At 39.8% G+C, this 13,826-nt stretch overlaps 2 long non-coding RNA genes across 2 annotated transcripts; one reads left to right on the top strand and one right to left on the bottom strand.

The window, feature by feature from the left end:
- Window positions 1–1,351: 1,351 nt before the first annotated feature.
- LOC135551067 (uncharacterized) lies at window positions 1,352–4,247 on the bottom strand. Its single transcript, XR_010457177.1, has 2 exons — window positions 2,156–4,247; window positions 1,352–1,927 (listed from the first exon to the last, which is right to left on the bottom strand). It is a non-coding gene; the product is annotated as an uncharacterized LOC135551067 (long non-coding RNA).
- A 4,999-nt stretch (window positions 4,248–9,246) lies between these two features.
- LOC135551068 (uncharacterized) lies at window positions 9,247–12,229 on the top strand. The gene is made up of 2 exons (XR_010457178.1): window positions 9,247–9,622; window positions 11,654–12,229. It is a non-coding gene; the product is annotated as an uncharacterized LOC135551068 (long non-coding RNA).
- The last annotated feature ends 1,597 nt before the right edge of the window (window positions 12,230–13,826 follow it).

Raw genomic sequence — 13,826 nt, forward strand, 5'->3', positions numbered from 1 at the left:
ACTTTTGTGTATAAGACAGTAGTTTTGGAATTGTTAGTTAGATTACTTGTTGGTTATTACTGCATTGTCGGAACTAGAAGCACAAGCATTTCGCTACACTCGCATTAACATCTGCTAACCATGTGTATGTGACAAATAAAATGTGATTTGATTTGAATTCCCAGTTTCTCTCCCTTTGATTTCTACTTCTCAGGTGAGGGTGCTGTTTAAGAGTGTGATGTCTGTACAAAAACAAACAGGCTATTTTAAGTCACCCATATTTAAAACAATTAGACACCTTATAACCCACACCTACACATTCATGTATCAATATGTTTGATGGATTGTGTTGTGCAGTAAGCAAGCTCAGATATATAACTGTGGCTCCTTTGACCTTCAAAAGAATAGGCAAGAGGAAACTTTGTTATTTATATAACTACACTATATTGTTTGTCCTCATGTGTCTGTGCATGTTTTTCAGCATAAAGTACTCTGCAGCCACTTAGTGTGGACACCAGGTGAGGCCACACACAGATTCCTGTTGAACAGTATCTCTTCAACTACCTTATTTTCTTAATAACAGTCTGTCCTTCACTTCATCCTTCTCTCCCGCTTCTCCCTAAACCTTGTCGGTTATCAGCTGTGTCGGTGAACCCCTCCTGCATCTGAACTGGCTCCATAGAGGGCACAGCATGATCAGAGGTGAGAGGTCACATGGTCAGCTCAATAGGAAGTATTATTAAAGAGATGCTTTACATTGAAATACAGATAACTAGTAGTCCCAGAGTTAATGATCCTTGGTCATTTTTTGCATTTCACCTCCTGATGATGACTGACAGTGTTAGAATAAAAAAGACAAGGCTTAAACATGCTCTATCTCTCCATCAGTCTCATCTGCAGCTTTGTTTTGATGTGAGAGAGGATGCCAACCCCCAGTCCCGTCATCGCCACATCACCCGCTCTTAAGATAACCTTCAGGTCGATTGGGAGCCCAAGGCTGGTTAGGAGATCCCTCTAGAGACAATATTATGTAACTGTGATGAACTGAGAGAATATTAAGTTTAGTAGCATTGAAATTCATTAATCATATGCTGCCTTCCCTGCTCCTCTGTTCTTACCTCTTTCTGTCTTTTACACTCTCACACCTCTCTTCCTGTTTTTATAATGCACACCAGATGTGGATTGAAGTACAGATGTAACTTATTTATATTACAATTATAATATTTATAATTCATGTATTATGAATGTATAACACTTGAACTTCTTTCGAAGCGTTTCACATTCTCTACTGGTTGAAATAAAGTCAATCATTTGATGAAATACTACACCTATCCTGTGTCCTCAGATCAGTGCAGGTGAAGGAAATGAGATATTGAGATGAACTGTTTATTCAAGTATTTACATGATATATAGAAAGTACAGGGTACCTTTTTAAATTCTGTTTCTATATATATGTGAATTTACAAATCCGTCTTTAACTAGTTAAATCATGTTTCTAGTCCGTTGCATAGTTACAATGTGTAACCATAGATGGACCAGGATTGGTAAACATGGTTGAAGTATATAATTGTAATACATACATGCGGACAAAGCATCATTCAAAGACTGGAGTTTGATACTCTTGGTATTGGATATGACTGAAAAAGACCTGAACCACACCTTTATTTGCCAAGGTAGAGCACATGATCAGTGAATATATTCTTAGCTATATTTTTTTATAGCTAGCTACACATCCATAGGCATACAGGTATTTTTTATCCTCCACTACACAATAAGCAAGACAATGGTTAACTAGCTACATTACTTCAGCTGCATTTCATGGCAAATACCAGCAAGGCAAGCGTACAAAATGTACATTACATTTTCAGTAAAATGTTAGCTAACTATATTCCTTACATCCACTGTTTCACAAGACGACAGCCTGGTTTGGTGGTTTTCTCAGGAGTCACTAAAACATTAAACATGAATTACAATTTCATAAACATGTCACAACACCCATACAGCTAGCTAGCTAGCTGGCTAATATTAGGTAGTTAGATAAACTAGCTAAATAGTGATTTTCGTAAATTAACTTCATGACCAAAAGATATTTAGAATCGTTTGTTTCTACATGAACTAACATATTCCTCTCAACTGTGCATTTTTTTTGCATGATTCGTTAAGACGTTATAATTACCTAACGTTTGCTTCGGTCCTAGTATTTTTGTCAGCCATCTTTGCTGAAGGAAGTCTCCAGCGGTTGGTCGCATAGCGTCAAATTCGTCATGGCATCCAATCGATATGATTGGCCCATTATTTTCTTTAGGTCTTCTTCACAAGCGGGTAATATTGATATTAGATTTGAGGCCCCGTTTAAAAAAAATGTTTATTCTTTGCTTTCCGAGTAGAGCTTCATGTGTCTTCATCTACTACGTCATAGATTGGGTGTGCCCAGCTTTCAGCGTTAACCATAACTGCTATTTATGTTGATCTTTTTCGCTTCGCCCTTGTTTTTCTAGTTTTTATCTCAAACCAACACCCTAACACCCCAGCTTGCAAAGGGCTCCTGAGTTCAATTTTCAAGAGAGTCGTCGATTCAACCAGTGGTGTTTTGTGTGTGTGTTTTTTTTAACCTTTATTTAACTAGGCAAGTCAGTTAAGAACAAATTCCTATTTTCAATGACGGCCTAGGAACAGTGGGTTAACTGCCTGTTCAGGGGCAGAACAACAGATTTGTACTTTGTCAGCTCGGGGATTTGAACTTGCAACCTTCCGGTTACTAGCCCCATGTAAAGTAGTTAAGTAATAATACTACTTATTAAGTAGTTTTTTGAGGTATCTATATGTTTTATTACTTTTACTTCATTACAAGAAAATATTGAACTTTTTACTCCATACATTTTCCCTGACACCAAAAGTATTCATTACATTTTGAATGCTTAGCAGGATGGGAAAATGGTCCAAATCGAATTTTATTAGTCATGTGCGCCGAATACAACAGGTACCTTACAGTGAAATGCTTACTTATTAGCCCCTAACCAACAATGCAGTTAAAAAAAAAAGCCTCTTGGACTTAGACTTGGCGCCCTGGTACCGCTTGCCATGCGCTAGCAGAGAGAACAGTCTATGACTAGGGTGGCTGGAGTATGGCAATTTTCAGCGCCTTCCTCTGACACCGCCTGTTAAAGAGGTCCTGGACAGCAGGAAGCTTGGCCGCAGTGATGTACTGGGGTGTTCGCACTACCCTCTGTAGTGGCTTGCGGTTGGAGGCCGAGCAGTTCAAATCAAATGTATTTATAAAGTCCTTCTTACAACAGCTGATATCTCAAAGTACTGTACAGAAACCCAGCCTAAAACCCCAAACAGCAAGCAATGCAGGTGTAGAAGCACGGTGGCTAGGAAGAACTCCCTAGAAAAGGCCAAAACCTAGGAAGAAACCTAGAGAGGAACCAGGCTATGAGGGGTGGCCAGTCCTCTTCTGGCTGTGCCGGGTGGAGATTATAACAGAACATGGCCAAGATGTTCAAATGTTCATAGATGACCAGCATGGTCAAATAATAATAATCACAGTAGTTGTCGAGGGTTCAACAAGTCAGCACCTCAGGAGTAAATGTAATTTCTTTTTTCATAGCCAATCATTAAGAGTATCTCTACCGCACCTGCTGTCTCTAGAGAGTTGAAAACAGCAGGTCTGGGACAGGTAGCACATCTGGTGAACAGGTCAGGGTTCCATAGCCGCAGGCAGAACAGTTGAAACTGGAGCAGCAGCACGGCCGGGTGGACTGGGGACAGCAAGGAGTCATCATGCCAGGTAGTCCTGAGGCATGGTCATGGGGCTCAGGTCCTCCGAGAGAGAAAGGAAGAGAGAATTAGAGAGAGCAGACAAATTCACACAGGACACCGGATAAGACAGGAGAAGTACTCCAGGTATAACAGACTGACCCTAGCACAACGACACATAAGCTACTGCAGCATAAATACTGGAGGCTGAGACAGGAGGGGTCAGGAGACACTGTGGCCCCATCCGATGATACCCCTGGACAGGGTCAAACAGGCAGGATATAACCACACCCACTTTGCCAAAGCACAGCCCCCACACCACTAGAGGGATATCTTCAACCACCAACCTACCATCCTGAGACAAGGCCGAATATTGCCCACAAAGATCTCCGCCACGGCACAACACAAGGGGGGGAGCCAACCCAGACAGGAAGATCACGTCAGTGACTCAACCCACTCAAGTGATGCACCCCTCCTAGGGACGGCATGGAAGAGCACCAGTAAGCCAGTGACTCAGCCCCTGTAATAGGGTTAGAGGCAGAGAATCCCAGTGGAAAGAGGGGAACCGGCCAGGCAGAGACAGCAAGGGCGGTTCGTTGCTCCAGAGCCTTTCCGTTCACCTTCCCACTCCTGGGCCAGACTACACTCAATCATTTGTCCTGGTGGGAAAGGACAGTGTGGAGTGCAATAGGGATTTTTACCATCTGGTGATCTGTTCACACACTTATCAAGAACATTTCTACTGCCTCTGATCTGTCAGACTCACCAAACACAAATGCTTCATTTGTAAATGATGTCTGAGTGTTGGAGTGTGCCCTTGGCTATTCATACATATTTTTTTTTAAATCAAGAAAATTGTGCCATCTGGTTTGCTTAATATAAAGGAATATGAAAATATTTATACTTTTGATACTTAAGTATATTTCAAACCAAATACTTTGACTTTAACTCAAGTAATATTTAACTGGGTGACTTTCCCTTCTACTTGAGTAATTTTCTATTAAGGTATCTTTACTTTTACCCAAGTATGACAATTGGGTACTTTTTCCACCACTGCAATTATCCTTTTGTAAGAGAAATTACAAGATTATGTTAAAAATACTGTTTTTGCATTTAATGATTGTTTTATGCAACAGAAGAGGGTTCTTAGAACACTGTCATCTGTGTGTGTTCTACTGAGAAGGGCTTCTGGGGGCTTAATGCTGACAGAAGATTTATGATGCCTTGGGTGATAAATCTTAACAAGACCGCATTCATAGCATGAGTTGATGTTTATATTCTGAGGTATCAGGGTCGAGATGGCTGCAGTTTGAGGGCTAGACCCTGGTTTCTACACATAATGAGAACAGTATTTTACACCAGATACTGTCCGCTGTGAATTAGTGTCTTTCATACGATTCCTAACCTTGTGACCCATTCCATACATCTGTTGTTTGTCATGAACATTCAGGAGGGTGTATCTTTGGTTTTTAACATGTTTACTAAACTGCCTGCAACCTCTATGACCTTTCCTCCACCAGTGTAGTAGGCCCTAGTTATCATGTTAGCCTCTTGCTCTTGTTCCCATAGAAACCCTGTTGTACACTTATTCGCTACCACATTCATTTCCTCCCTAAGTTGCAGCGATGAATCTGCTGACCCTGTCTTATTCGGACATGTATGGTCAAACAAGTCACCACTATTTTCAAATTCTAGTCTTTCTAACCATTTATTTAGCTCTTCTCATCCTTTTTTATCCTTTTTTTTGTCCTCCTAAACCTGAGCACTCACCTTGTCGCGTCTTCTCCTGGTCCTGCTCCTCTTCTGCGGCACTCGACGTTGCCGGTTTACTAATCACTGGCTCTGACAACCATCATTATGCACACCTGGCAACATCGTTATGCGCACCTGTGCCTCATTATGAGATAGACCTGGACTCCATCAACTTCACTGATTACCTCCTTTATATCTGTCACTCCCTTAGAATCAATACTGTCTGGGGAATGGAACTATGTTTCATGTCCAGACCCTACTCTCGCTTTGTCTTGTATAGCTCCATGTTCATTGCACTATTAAACTCACCAGCTGTACTCGACTCATAGCGTCTGATACACCACATTATATACCTATTTTAGTTGTGCGTTCCTCCTTTAGTAAATCGTTTCTACTGTTTCGTTTAGCGTACACATATAATTTCCTTGCGCAATATTTGTATATTTTATCCCTGTTTTAATGCCCCACACAAAACAAGCAGGACCCTACAGCAAAAGCAAACAACAAACGAAAGCAAAAAACTTTAAACTACTCATCCAATCCTTTTGCTTCAGCGTCCGACCTCTGCTCTCCCCATTCAAAATGTTTCTTTTTGTAAGGATTCCAGGGATCCCTTATCCCAAATTTATTTTTGGCACCTCTAGGTCACTGAAGGCATCTACCAGGATTCCTTTAAGCCCTTCACTGGTAGCCTGGCGTGTTGGCCTAGTCACAGTAAAGCCTGTGCATGTGTCAAATCACAAAAAAAAAAACGTATTAATCTAAGTGTCCATGCAGAGACTTCCCCATAGGACCGTACTCTTTGTTAATAATCCTGGAGACCACATTACTCCTGACAAACTTCACACTAGAACTCATTACGTACCCAATGTAATGAAAATAAGTAGTGTTTCCCTGATGCATGGCTCATCACGTTGGCTTCTATGTGACTTGTCTCCTTTTTGTACCTCAACAGCTGGGTGAACACTCCCTCTGCACATTCACAGGAGCGGCAGGTAGCCTAGTGGTTAGAGCGTTGGCCCAGTAACCGAAAGATTGCTAGATTGAATCCCCGAGCTGACAGGGCAAAAATTTGTAGTTCTGAACAAGGCAGTGGTGAGAGGTGAGTGGTGAGTTGTTGATGCGCTTAAACTCAGAGATTTTTTGATGAAAACTAATCAAAAAGTATTTGTTAGTAATGTTTTATCAGTAACTTTTTGAACAGGACCATCTGCGATTTGTATTTTTCGTTTAGCAAGTATCTTTGATATTTCGAAGCATATGAAATTTGTTACTGTGCAAAATATCTTGAAATTCTTCAATTATGTTCAGTGTTAAACACTGACTAGTTAAACACTGACAAGTAAAACATGCCAAACATGTAGTCTTGACCAGACCCAAAGTCCAATCAGAAATCCCCAATCCCGAGCTGACAGGGCAAAAATTTGTAGTTCTGAACAAGGCAGTTATACCCACTGTTCCTAGGCTACCATTGTCAATAAGAATTTGTTCTTAATTGGCTTGCCTAGTTAAAAAAAGGTCAAATAAACATTCTTGAGGTACAACTCTTTTCCCCCTGGGATCTATTTATCCACCACCTCCCATCATTAAACAAACTTCCCCCTTGCCATCTCTTGGTCCTCTGTCCATGTGCCGTTTTGGTGGGCCTTAACATTCACTACTTTATAATCCCCAGATTTTAGTATACCTGCTATTTTTTTCCCTTGTGGCCCTAGTAATTCCTCTATTCAATATCTTCAAATACTATTTTCTGTCACTATTTCCTGTACATATTTAGAATCCGTCACTATTTTCTGTACATCTTTGTCACGCCCTGACCTTAGAGATCCTTTTTATGCCTCTATTTTGGTTTGGTCAGGGCGTGAGATGGGGTGGGTATTCTATTTTCTGTGTTGTGTATTTCTTTGTGTTTGGCCTTGTGTGGTTCTCAATCAGAGGCAGCTGTCTATCGTTGTCTCTGATTGAGAACCATACTTAGGTAGCCCTTTTTTCCACCTGTGTTTGTGGGAAGTTGACTTTGTTTAGAGCACAAAGCCTTTGAGCTTCACGGTTTGGTTTTGTAGTGTTTATTGTTTTTGTTCGGCATCATTTTGATTTAATAAAGAAAATGTATGCTCACCACGCTGCACCTTGGTCCTCTCCTTTCAACAGCGGTGAAAATCTTGTTGCTTCTAACAGGGCCTCTACATATCCTACTTGTGCTGAGCCTCTGGCTCTGCTAATGTCTCCACTCTTTCCTTTAATTATGTAACCCCATCCAGCGTTTATCTTATTTCCATCAGTACAGTGCATTTGGAAAGTATTCAGACCCCTTGACTTTTTCCACATTTTGTTACAGCCTTTTTCTAAAATGTATTTTTTTTTAAATGTACCTAATATACACAGCCTTTTTCTAAAATGTATTTTTTTTTAAATGTACCTAATATACACACACTACCCCATAACGACAAAGCAAAAAGTTATTTTTATTTATTTAAAAACAGAAATACCTTATTTACGTAAGAAATTCAGACCTTTTGCTATGAGACTCGAAATTGAGCTCAGCTTTACCCTGTTTCCATTTATCAGCTTTGGGATGTTTCTACAACTTGATTGGTTTTATTTACTTTCATCCATTTTAGAATAAGGCTGTAACATAACAAAATGTGGAAAAAGTCAAGGGGTCTGAATACTTTCTGAATGCACTGTGTGTAATGAGACATATTTATTCTCTTTAGAGTGGTTTATTGACATTTTAGAGGTGATAAGTTGGACAAATCGGGTGAAAACAGCAGAAAGCCTACTTCTCTTCAGGACATGAAGCCATTTCTTCAAAAGTTGTGGGTCCTTGGGTAGGCCGATGTTAGCTTCCAATTGTTGTTGGAGCCAATTCATACAGCCTGGCGCTATTCAGTTTGTGTTTAAATTACTACCTGTTGTCATCTTCGTTGTCTTCACCTAACATCACGCTCTTCAATTCACTCTCCGCGCAACAACTCAATACCACAGACAATTAGCTGATTCCTCCCAGTGATTCCCTGGCGTCAGTCGTTACTATGGCAATTTAAAATGGCGCTGACCATAGCTCAAATAAATCTTGTTGACGATCAAAATACTAAATATAGAGATGCTTTTATGTTAAATACATGTTTAGATTAGTGTATTGAATACATCTCTTATATTTACTTCCTAAAGTGTTTCCATTCCCCTGATGCTCTGTTTCTGGTATTTTCATGATTTAAGAATTTTATATGATGTAGGTCCTATTGGAATTTATTTCCCAACTGAAGGTCTAGGGCCATTATTCAAGGTTTGCCAATGATTACATTGTTATTCATGTTCATTCTTGTATAGTCATGTAATTTACAGAATAACAATCAACTTACTCTGCAGTAAGGACAATGTAAAAAAATTGATATTCACCTTCACCCATCAGTGCATGGGCATTGTACTGGAGTTGTACTGTACTCAAAGTAGCATACAAAGCAGAAATGCAATTAATCTGATCTACTCAATGACCACCAGTAGGCTACTGTAGCAGTCTGTATCCAATGTTACAGTATAACAGCCACAGAGACTGACTTGTAGTCATGTAATTTACAAGACGAGTGTTGGGGTGGTTTTACAAGAAAGGGAGATTTGGTCAAAGACAGTATGAAGATAGGGTAAAACTGCTTCTTCAATAGAAATCCCGGATAGCACTTGTAGGCGATGTCATCCCGAACTGCGCATGTGCAAGCCGTCAACTCAGAGGCACTGCTTCGATATAAACTTGTTTTTAACAAACATGAAAAAGTGTCAGTTCATCACTTTCACGAGGTTGCTAAGTTCAACTACTTAAGAAATTGTCTCGAATCTAGGTTGTGCCTTTTGATTTCGAGAAAATTAACAAGTAATGAAGATTGTTTCACTTCTCTCATTGACTTCTCAAGCCCCAAATCCCGGCATGTTCTGTTTACTATTTCAGAAGCGTTCCTGGATGTCTCGCGATGTTGCGCCTCTGGGTTTAGAAACTCTGTGATTTGGTCTATAAAATAGGGTGTAACACCCCATCTACATCTAGGTAGAGACACATATACGTATGTTGTACACCTGGCTCCTATTTTGAACATCTACTTGTAATTTTGCATCCATTAAACTTCGTTGATTTAAGGTAGGCTACTAACCCTTATTTCATTTCAACGGTAGACCTAAATGGTTGCTTAGCAAAACCTTTACTGGGCAATCATTAAAGCTACAATCCGTATTTGGTGAAACTGGCACGTCCGTTTGGGATATTACAACAACGAATAAGTTACTTTAATCAAAGAATACTTTTTTCCCATCGGATATCATTGCAACAACAAAAAATACCAGAAACGGACGCTCCTCTCCTCGGTTTCATCACTGAAACAATATGAAAGGCGCTGGCGCTGTTTCACCAAATGTAGATTCTAACTTGAATTGATCTTTGAGAAATAACATTGTCAGTGCCTCCAGTTATTGTGGTCCTCAGCTCAGGGATGGGGCTAGGGAAATGTAACCCCTCTCAAATTCTAAAGTGCTCTAGAAGCCAGGACGGACAGTCCATGATATCTGCATTATAGTTTTAACCATATTTTGAATCTATACATTGCTTGATAATATTTACAAACAAATAAAAATGTATTTCGCTTATTTTGAAAGCTGTAATGGCATCGTCTGTTGTTAATCAACATTCTGCCTTCCAGAAGCCACCTTTATTCACCTATAAACGATCAATAAATCTATCGAACATATTGGTTCAATCAGATGTGGTCAGAGAGAGAAAAGAGACATTCATTAAAGGATGATTCCCTGTCGATCGTGTACCTCTTGTAGCGCCATAAGGAAACGTTCTAACGTTGTATGCCCTCAGACTTCTAGGACCTATGAGATAAAGTCACGTATAACTTCCACAACTGAGTTATGTTAGTGTTCTTGTAATGAGAAATAATTTGGCAAAACATCTCGCGCCTTGAAAGTACGTATTGGAGAACATACATCCACTATTAGACGTCAAGATATCACCTCGCTTGTTGAGACACTTTATAGAACAATCATTCTATTAATGAATTGCGTTGCGTTGGGATCAAAAACGTTCATCCACCAAGTATAGGTGACCATGACGATAAATTACTACAATGAGAAGCCATGTGGATAAATAAGTTACATTCTGTATCTCCACACGGTTTAAATGAAGAATTCGATTTCCCCACATTTAGACTGCTATACAAGAATACTGTCCATATCAGACTTTGCATATAATTTGAGTTGCCCAACATATTTCTTAACGGCTTTGCCTAATGTCCTTTGTGGTGGGCTTTTTTCATGAATTGACATTAGTGGGGCGATTTGATTTGTGAGTTGCCCATCAGGCCAGCCCCCATACCCTATAATTCTGTATTTCTTTGTGATTGTAACTTGTTTTCAGGTAGACCACAGAAGCCACATCCCTGATTGGCAGATGAGTGGCAACCCTGATTAGAAGCACCTGCTGCTCATCGGTTCTTTACAAATGTTTTGAATTAAAATAAAGTTGTACCTAAACACCGAAGAAGGCTGTAAAGCTGAAACATTTGCGTATGCTATCTCTGATCCAGTGAAAATAATTAAACAAATTGAGTGATCTTTATGCTATAATTTTACTGAAGCATTATTGCGACTTCAAAAGCACTTGAACGCAATCACGTCTTATTTACACCTTCCACAACTTGGAAAGAGATCCGGAGGAAGACAACATTACTACTTTACACTCCCAGCACCATTTCACTTGAACAGACAGATGAGGAAATAGATTTCACATTTTTTTTTCTTCTCCAAACTTTATTTAACTTGACAAATCAATTAAGAATACATTTTTTACAAATGTTTATTTACAGTGTTTCTAGAGTAGAAACAGAGGCTGGTGGCAGTTATTGTCTTAAGGTATTTAAAGAAATGACAAAATTAGCCTTGTTGATCATCCTGTTTAGTCATGCTGTTGGGTCAGAGTTGAGATGCATGTTTGATCACAAATACCTTAGCTTCTACGGAGCCTAAGAACACGTGTGTGTGTGTGTGTGTGTATGTATGTATGTATGTGTGTATATATATATATATATATATATATATATAAAATACTGTTTCCAGGAGCAAAAGCATTCACTGTCTGTTTTTGGTTATTTTTATATCTCATCTCTAAAAGTCAGACCTACAAGATCAACAAGAGAATGGGTAGCGATAAATCAAAAAACCGAGCGGATAAGGCAGAGAAAGACCTCAATCAAGCCAAAACGGAAAAAAAGAAAGTGAAGAAGGGAAAGACGACTGAAAACGATTACAACCAACTCCTTGCTAAGAACGTGAGACTGGAAACAGAACAAAAGATGGAAGAAGAACGAAGACAGGAGCTCGAGAGGGAAAGACTACAATTAATGGAACACAATAGACAGCGAGAGAAAGATGAAAGGACCAGGATTAAGCAGGAAAAAGAGATTGTAAAAGGAGATCAGAACACTGTATAAAAAAGGGCATAAACTGTTTAATTTATCCACAAAATGTATTATTGAACAAAGCACACAAACATTGTAAACTTTTAATATCCACATTTGCACTGCCTGTTTTATTTTCCTCTGTGTTTAAGTGGCGAGTGGTTTTATAATCCTGTTAGCCGTCTTTTGGTTTTGTTTACCTGGCTGCTGCCACCAAATGCTTTTCAAACCAATGCCTGTCAATATCTGAGAATCCTCTGTAGCTTTTCAATAAATAGATTCTATTGATACCTTGTTGTCCGATCTCTTCTCTGACACGTCACACCTGACACAACAAAAATCCAAACAGTTTATTCAGGATGTATTTACACTCAACTCTGATAGGCCAGCATTCAATGCAAGGCATGCTTTATATAAAATGTACATGTTTCTTGACCAGACGAAGTATGTTAGCCAGTGGCGCTTCCGGGGCTTCAGCCCTGGATGTTAATGGTCCAGCCCCGACCCTTTTGATGGTATTATTATTATCAATATTATAAACAATATATATACATTTCACTCTGAGTTTCCATAACCACACATCAGTTGCGCTATGCACATTTTAATGACTAAAATAAACTATCCAATATACTTTGCTAGGCAGTAGCAGGCACTGCAAGAATCCCCTGATGTGACTCAGTGCCTGCTGTGATTGGTCGAGATATAACAACACAGTGGACCGCTCACGTCCCTTAACCCCACCCCTACAGCACCGGTTAGATGTCAATCCCATCACTCAGTAAAATGCCTCAACACAGCAAATATGGATACTCCAGAATTTCTTCCAAATGAAGTGAGCAGGTTTGAGGCAGTAATGAATGCGGTAGAACAGCCAGAAACCAGAAAGTCAGAGTGCAGAAACAGAGCCACAGGTTTGGCGGTAGCTAACTAGTCTCCATCAGCATAAGGTTAGGCTAATGCTAATAAGTTAGCGCTCAGTATCCTAAGCGAGTCTGTGTTATTTAACAGTATATTTAGTGAATGGGCAAGCTAAGAATGTTTATATAAGTCATGAAATTAGGAAAAGTAATTATTTCCGGCGATTGTATTGGATGGGTTTAGTTTCTGTAGCTAGCTAAATAAAAAAATAAAAAATGAAGAGATGAGCAAATGTTTTTCTGACTGGAGCACATATCTTCTGACAGTGCCACAGTGCCCCCCTGTGGACGGAAGCTGAACTTTACTACAACATGTTTAACTCTTTTCAAAATGAGCATTGTTGAGATGGTAGAACTGATTAAATGAATCATAGGTGTTATAACCTATATCATTATACAGGCAAACATGCTTGGCTCATGTCTGTTATTTCCATATAGGCTATGTAATTATTTGAGGCGTTCTGCATTAGCATCGAGTAGCCCCTGCGATACGCAACTTTTCAAGGAAGTCAGGAACCAATATACTCAGTCAGTTAGGAAAGCAAGAGCTAGTTTTTTCAAACAGAAATTTCCATCCTGTAGCACTAATTCCAAAAAGTTCTGGGACACTGTAAAGTCCATGGAGAATAAGAGCACCTCCTCCCAGCTGCCAGCTGCACCGAGGCTAGGAAACTCTGTCACCACCGATAAATCTACGATAATCGATCATTTCAACAAGCATTTTTTTATACGGCTGGCCATGCTTTGCACCTGGCTACCCCTACCCCGGCCAACAGCTCAGCACCCCCTGCAGAAACTTGGCTTTTGACTCTGTCAATCACTCGATAAAAGACAGTACTGTGCAGCCATCTTCATCGACCTGGCCAAGGCTTTCGACTCTGTCAATCAACATATTCTTATCAGCAGACTCAACCGCCTTGGTTTCTCAAATGACTGCCTCGCCTGGTTCACCAACTACTTCTCAGATAGA

This window comes from Oncorhynchus masou, chromosome 12, assembly GCF_036934945.1.
Source record: "Oncorhynchus masou masou isolate Uvic2021 chromosome 12, UVic_Omas_1.1, whole genome shotgun sequence".
NCBI lineage: Eukaryota > Metazoa > Chordata > Actinopteri > Salmoniformes > Salmonidae > Oncorhynchus > Oncorhynchus masou.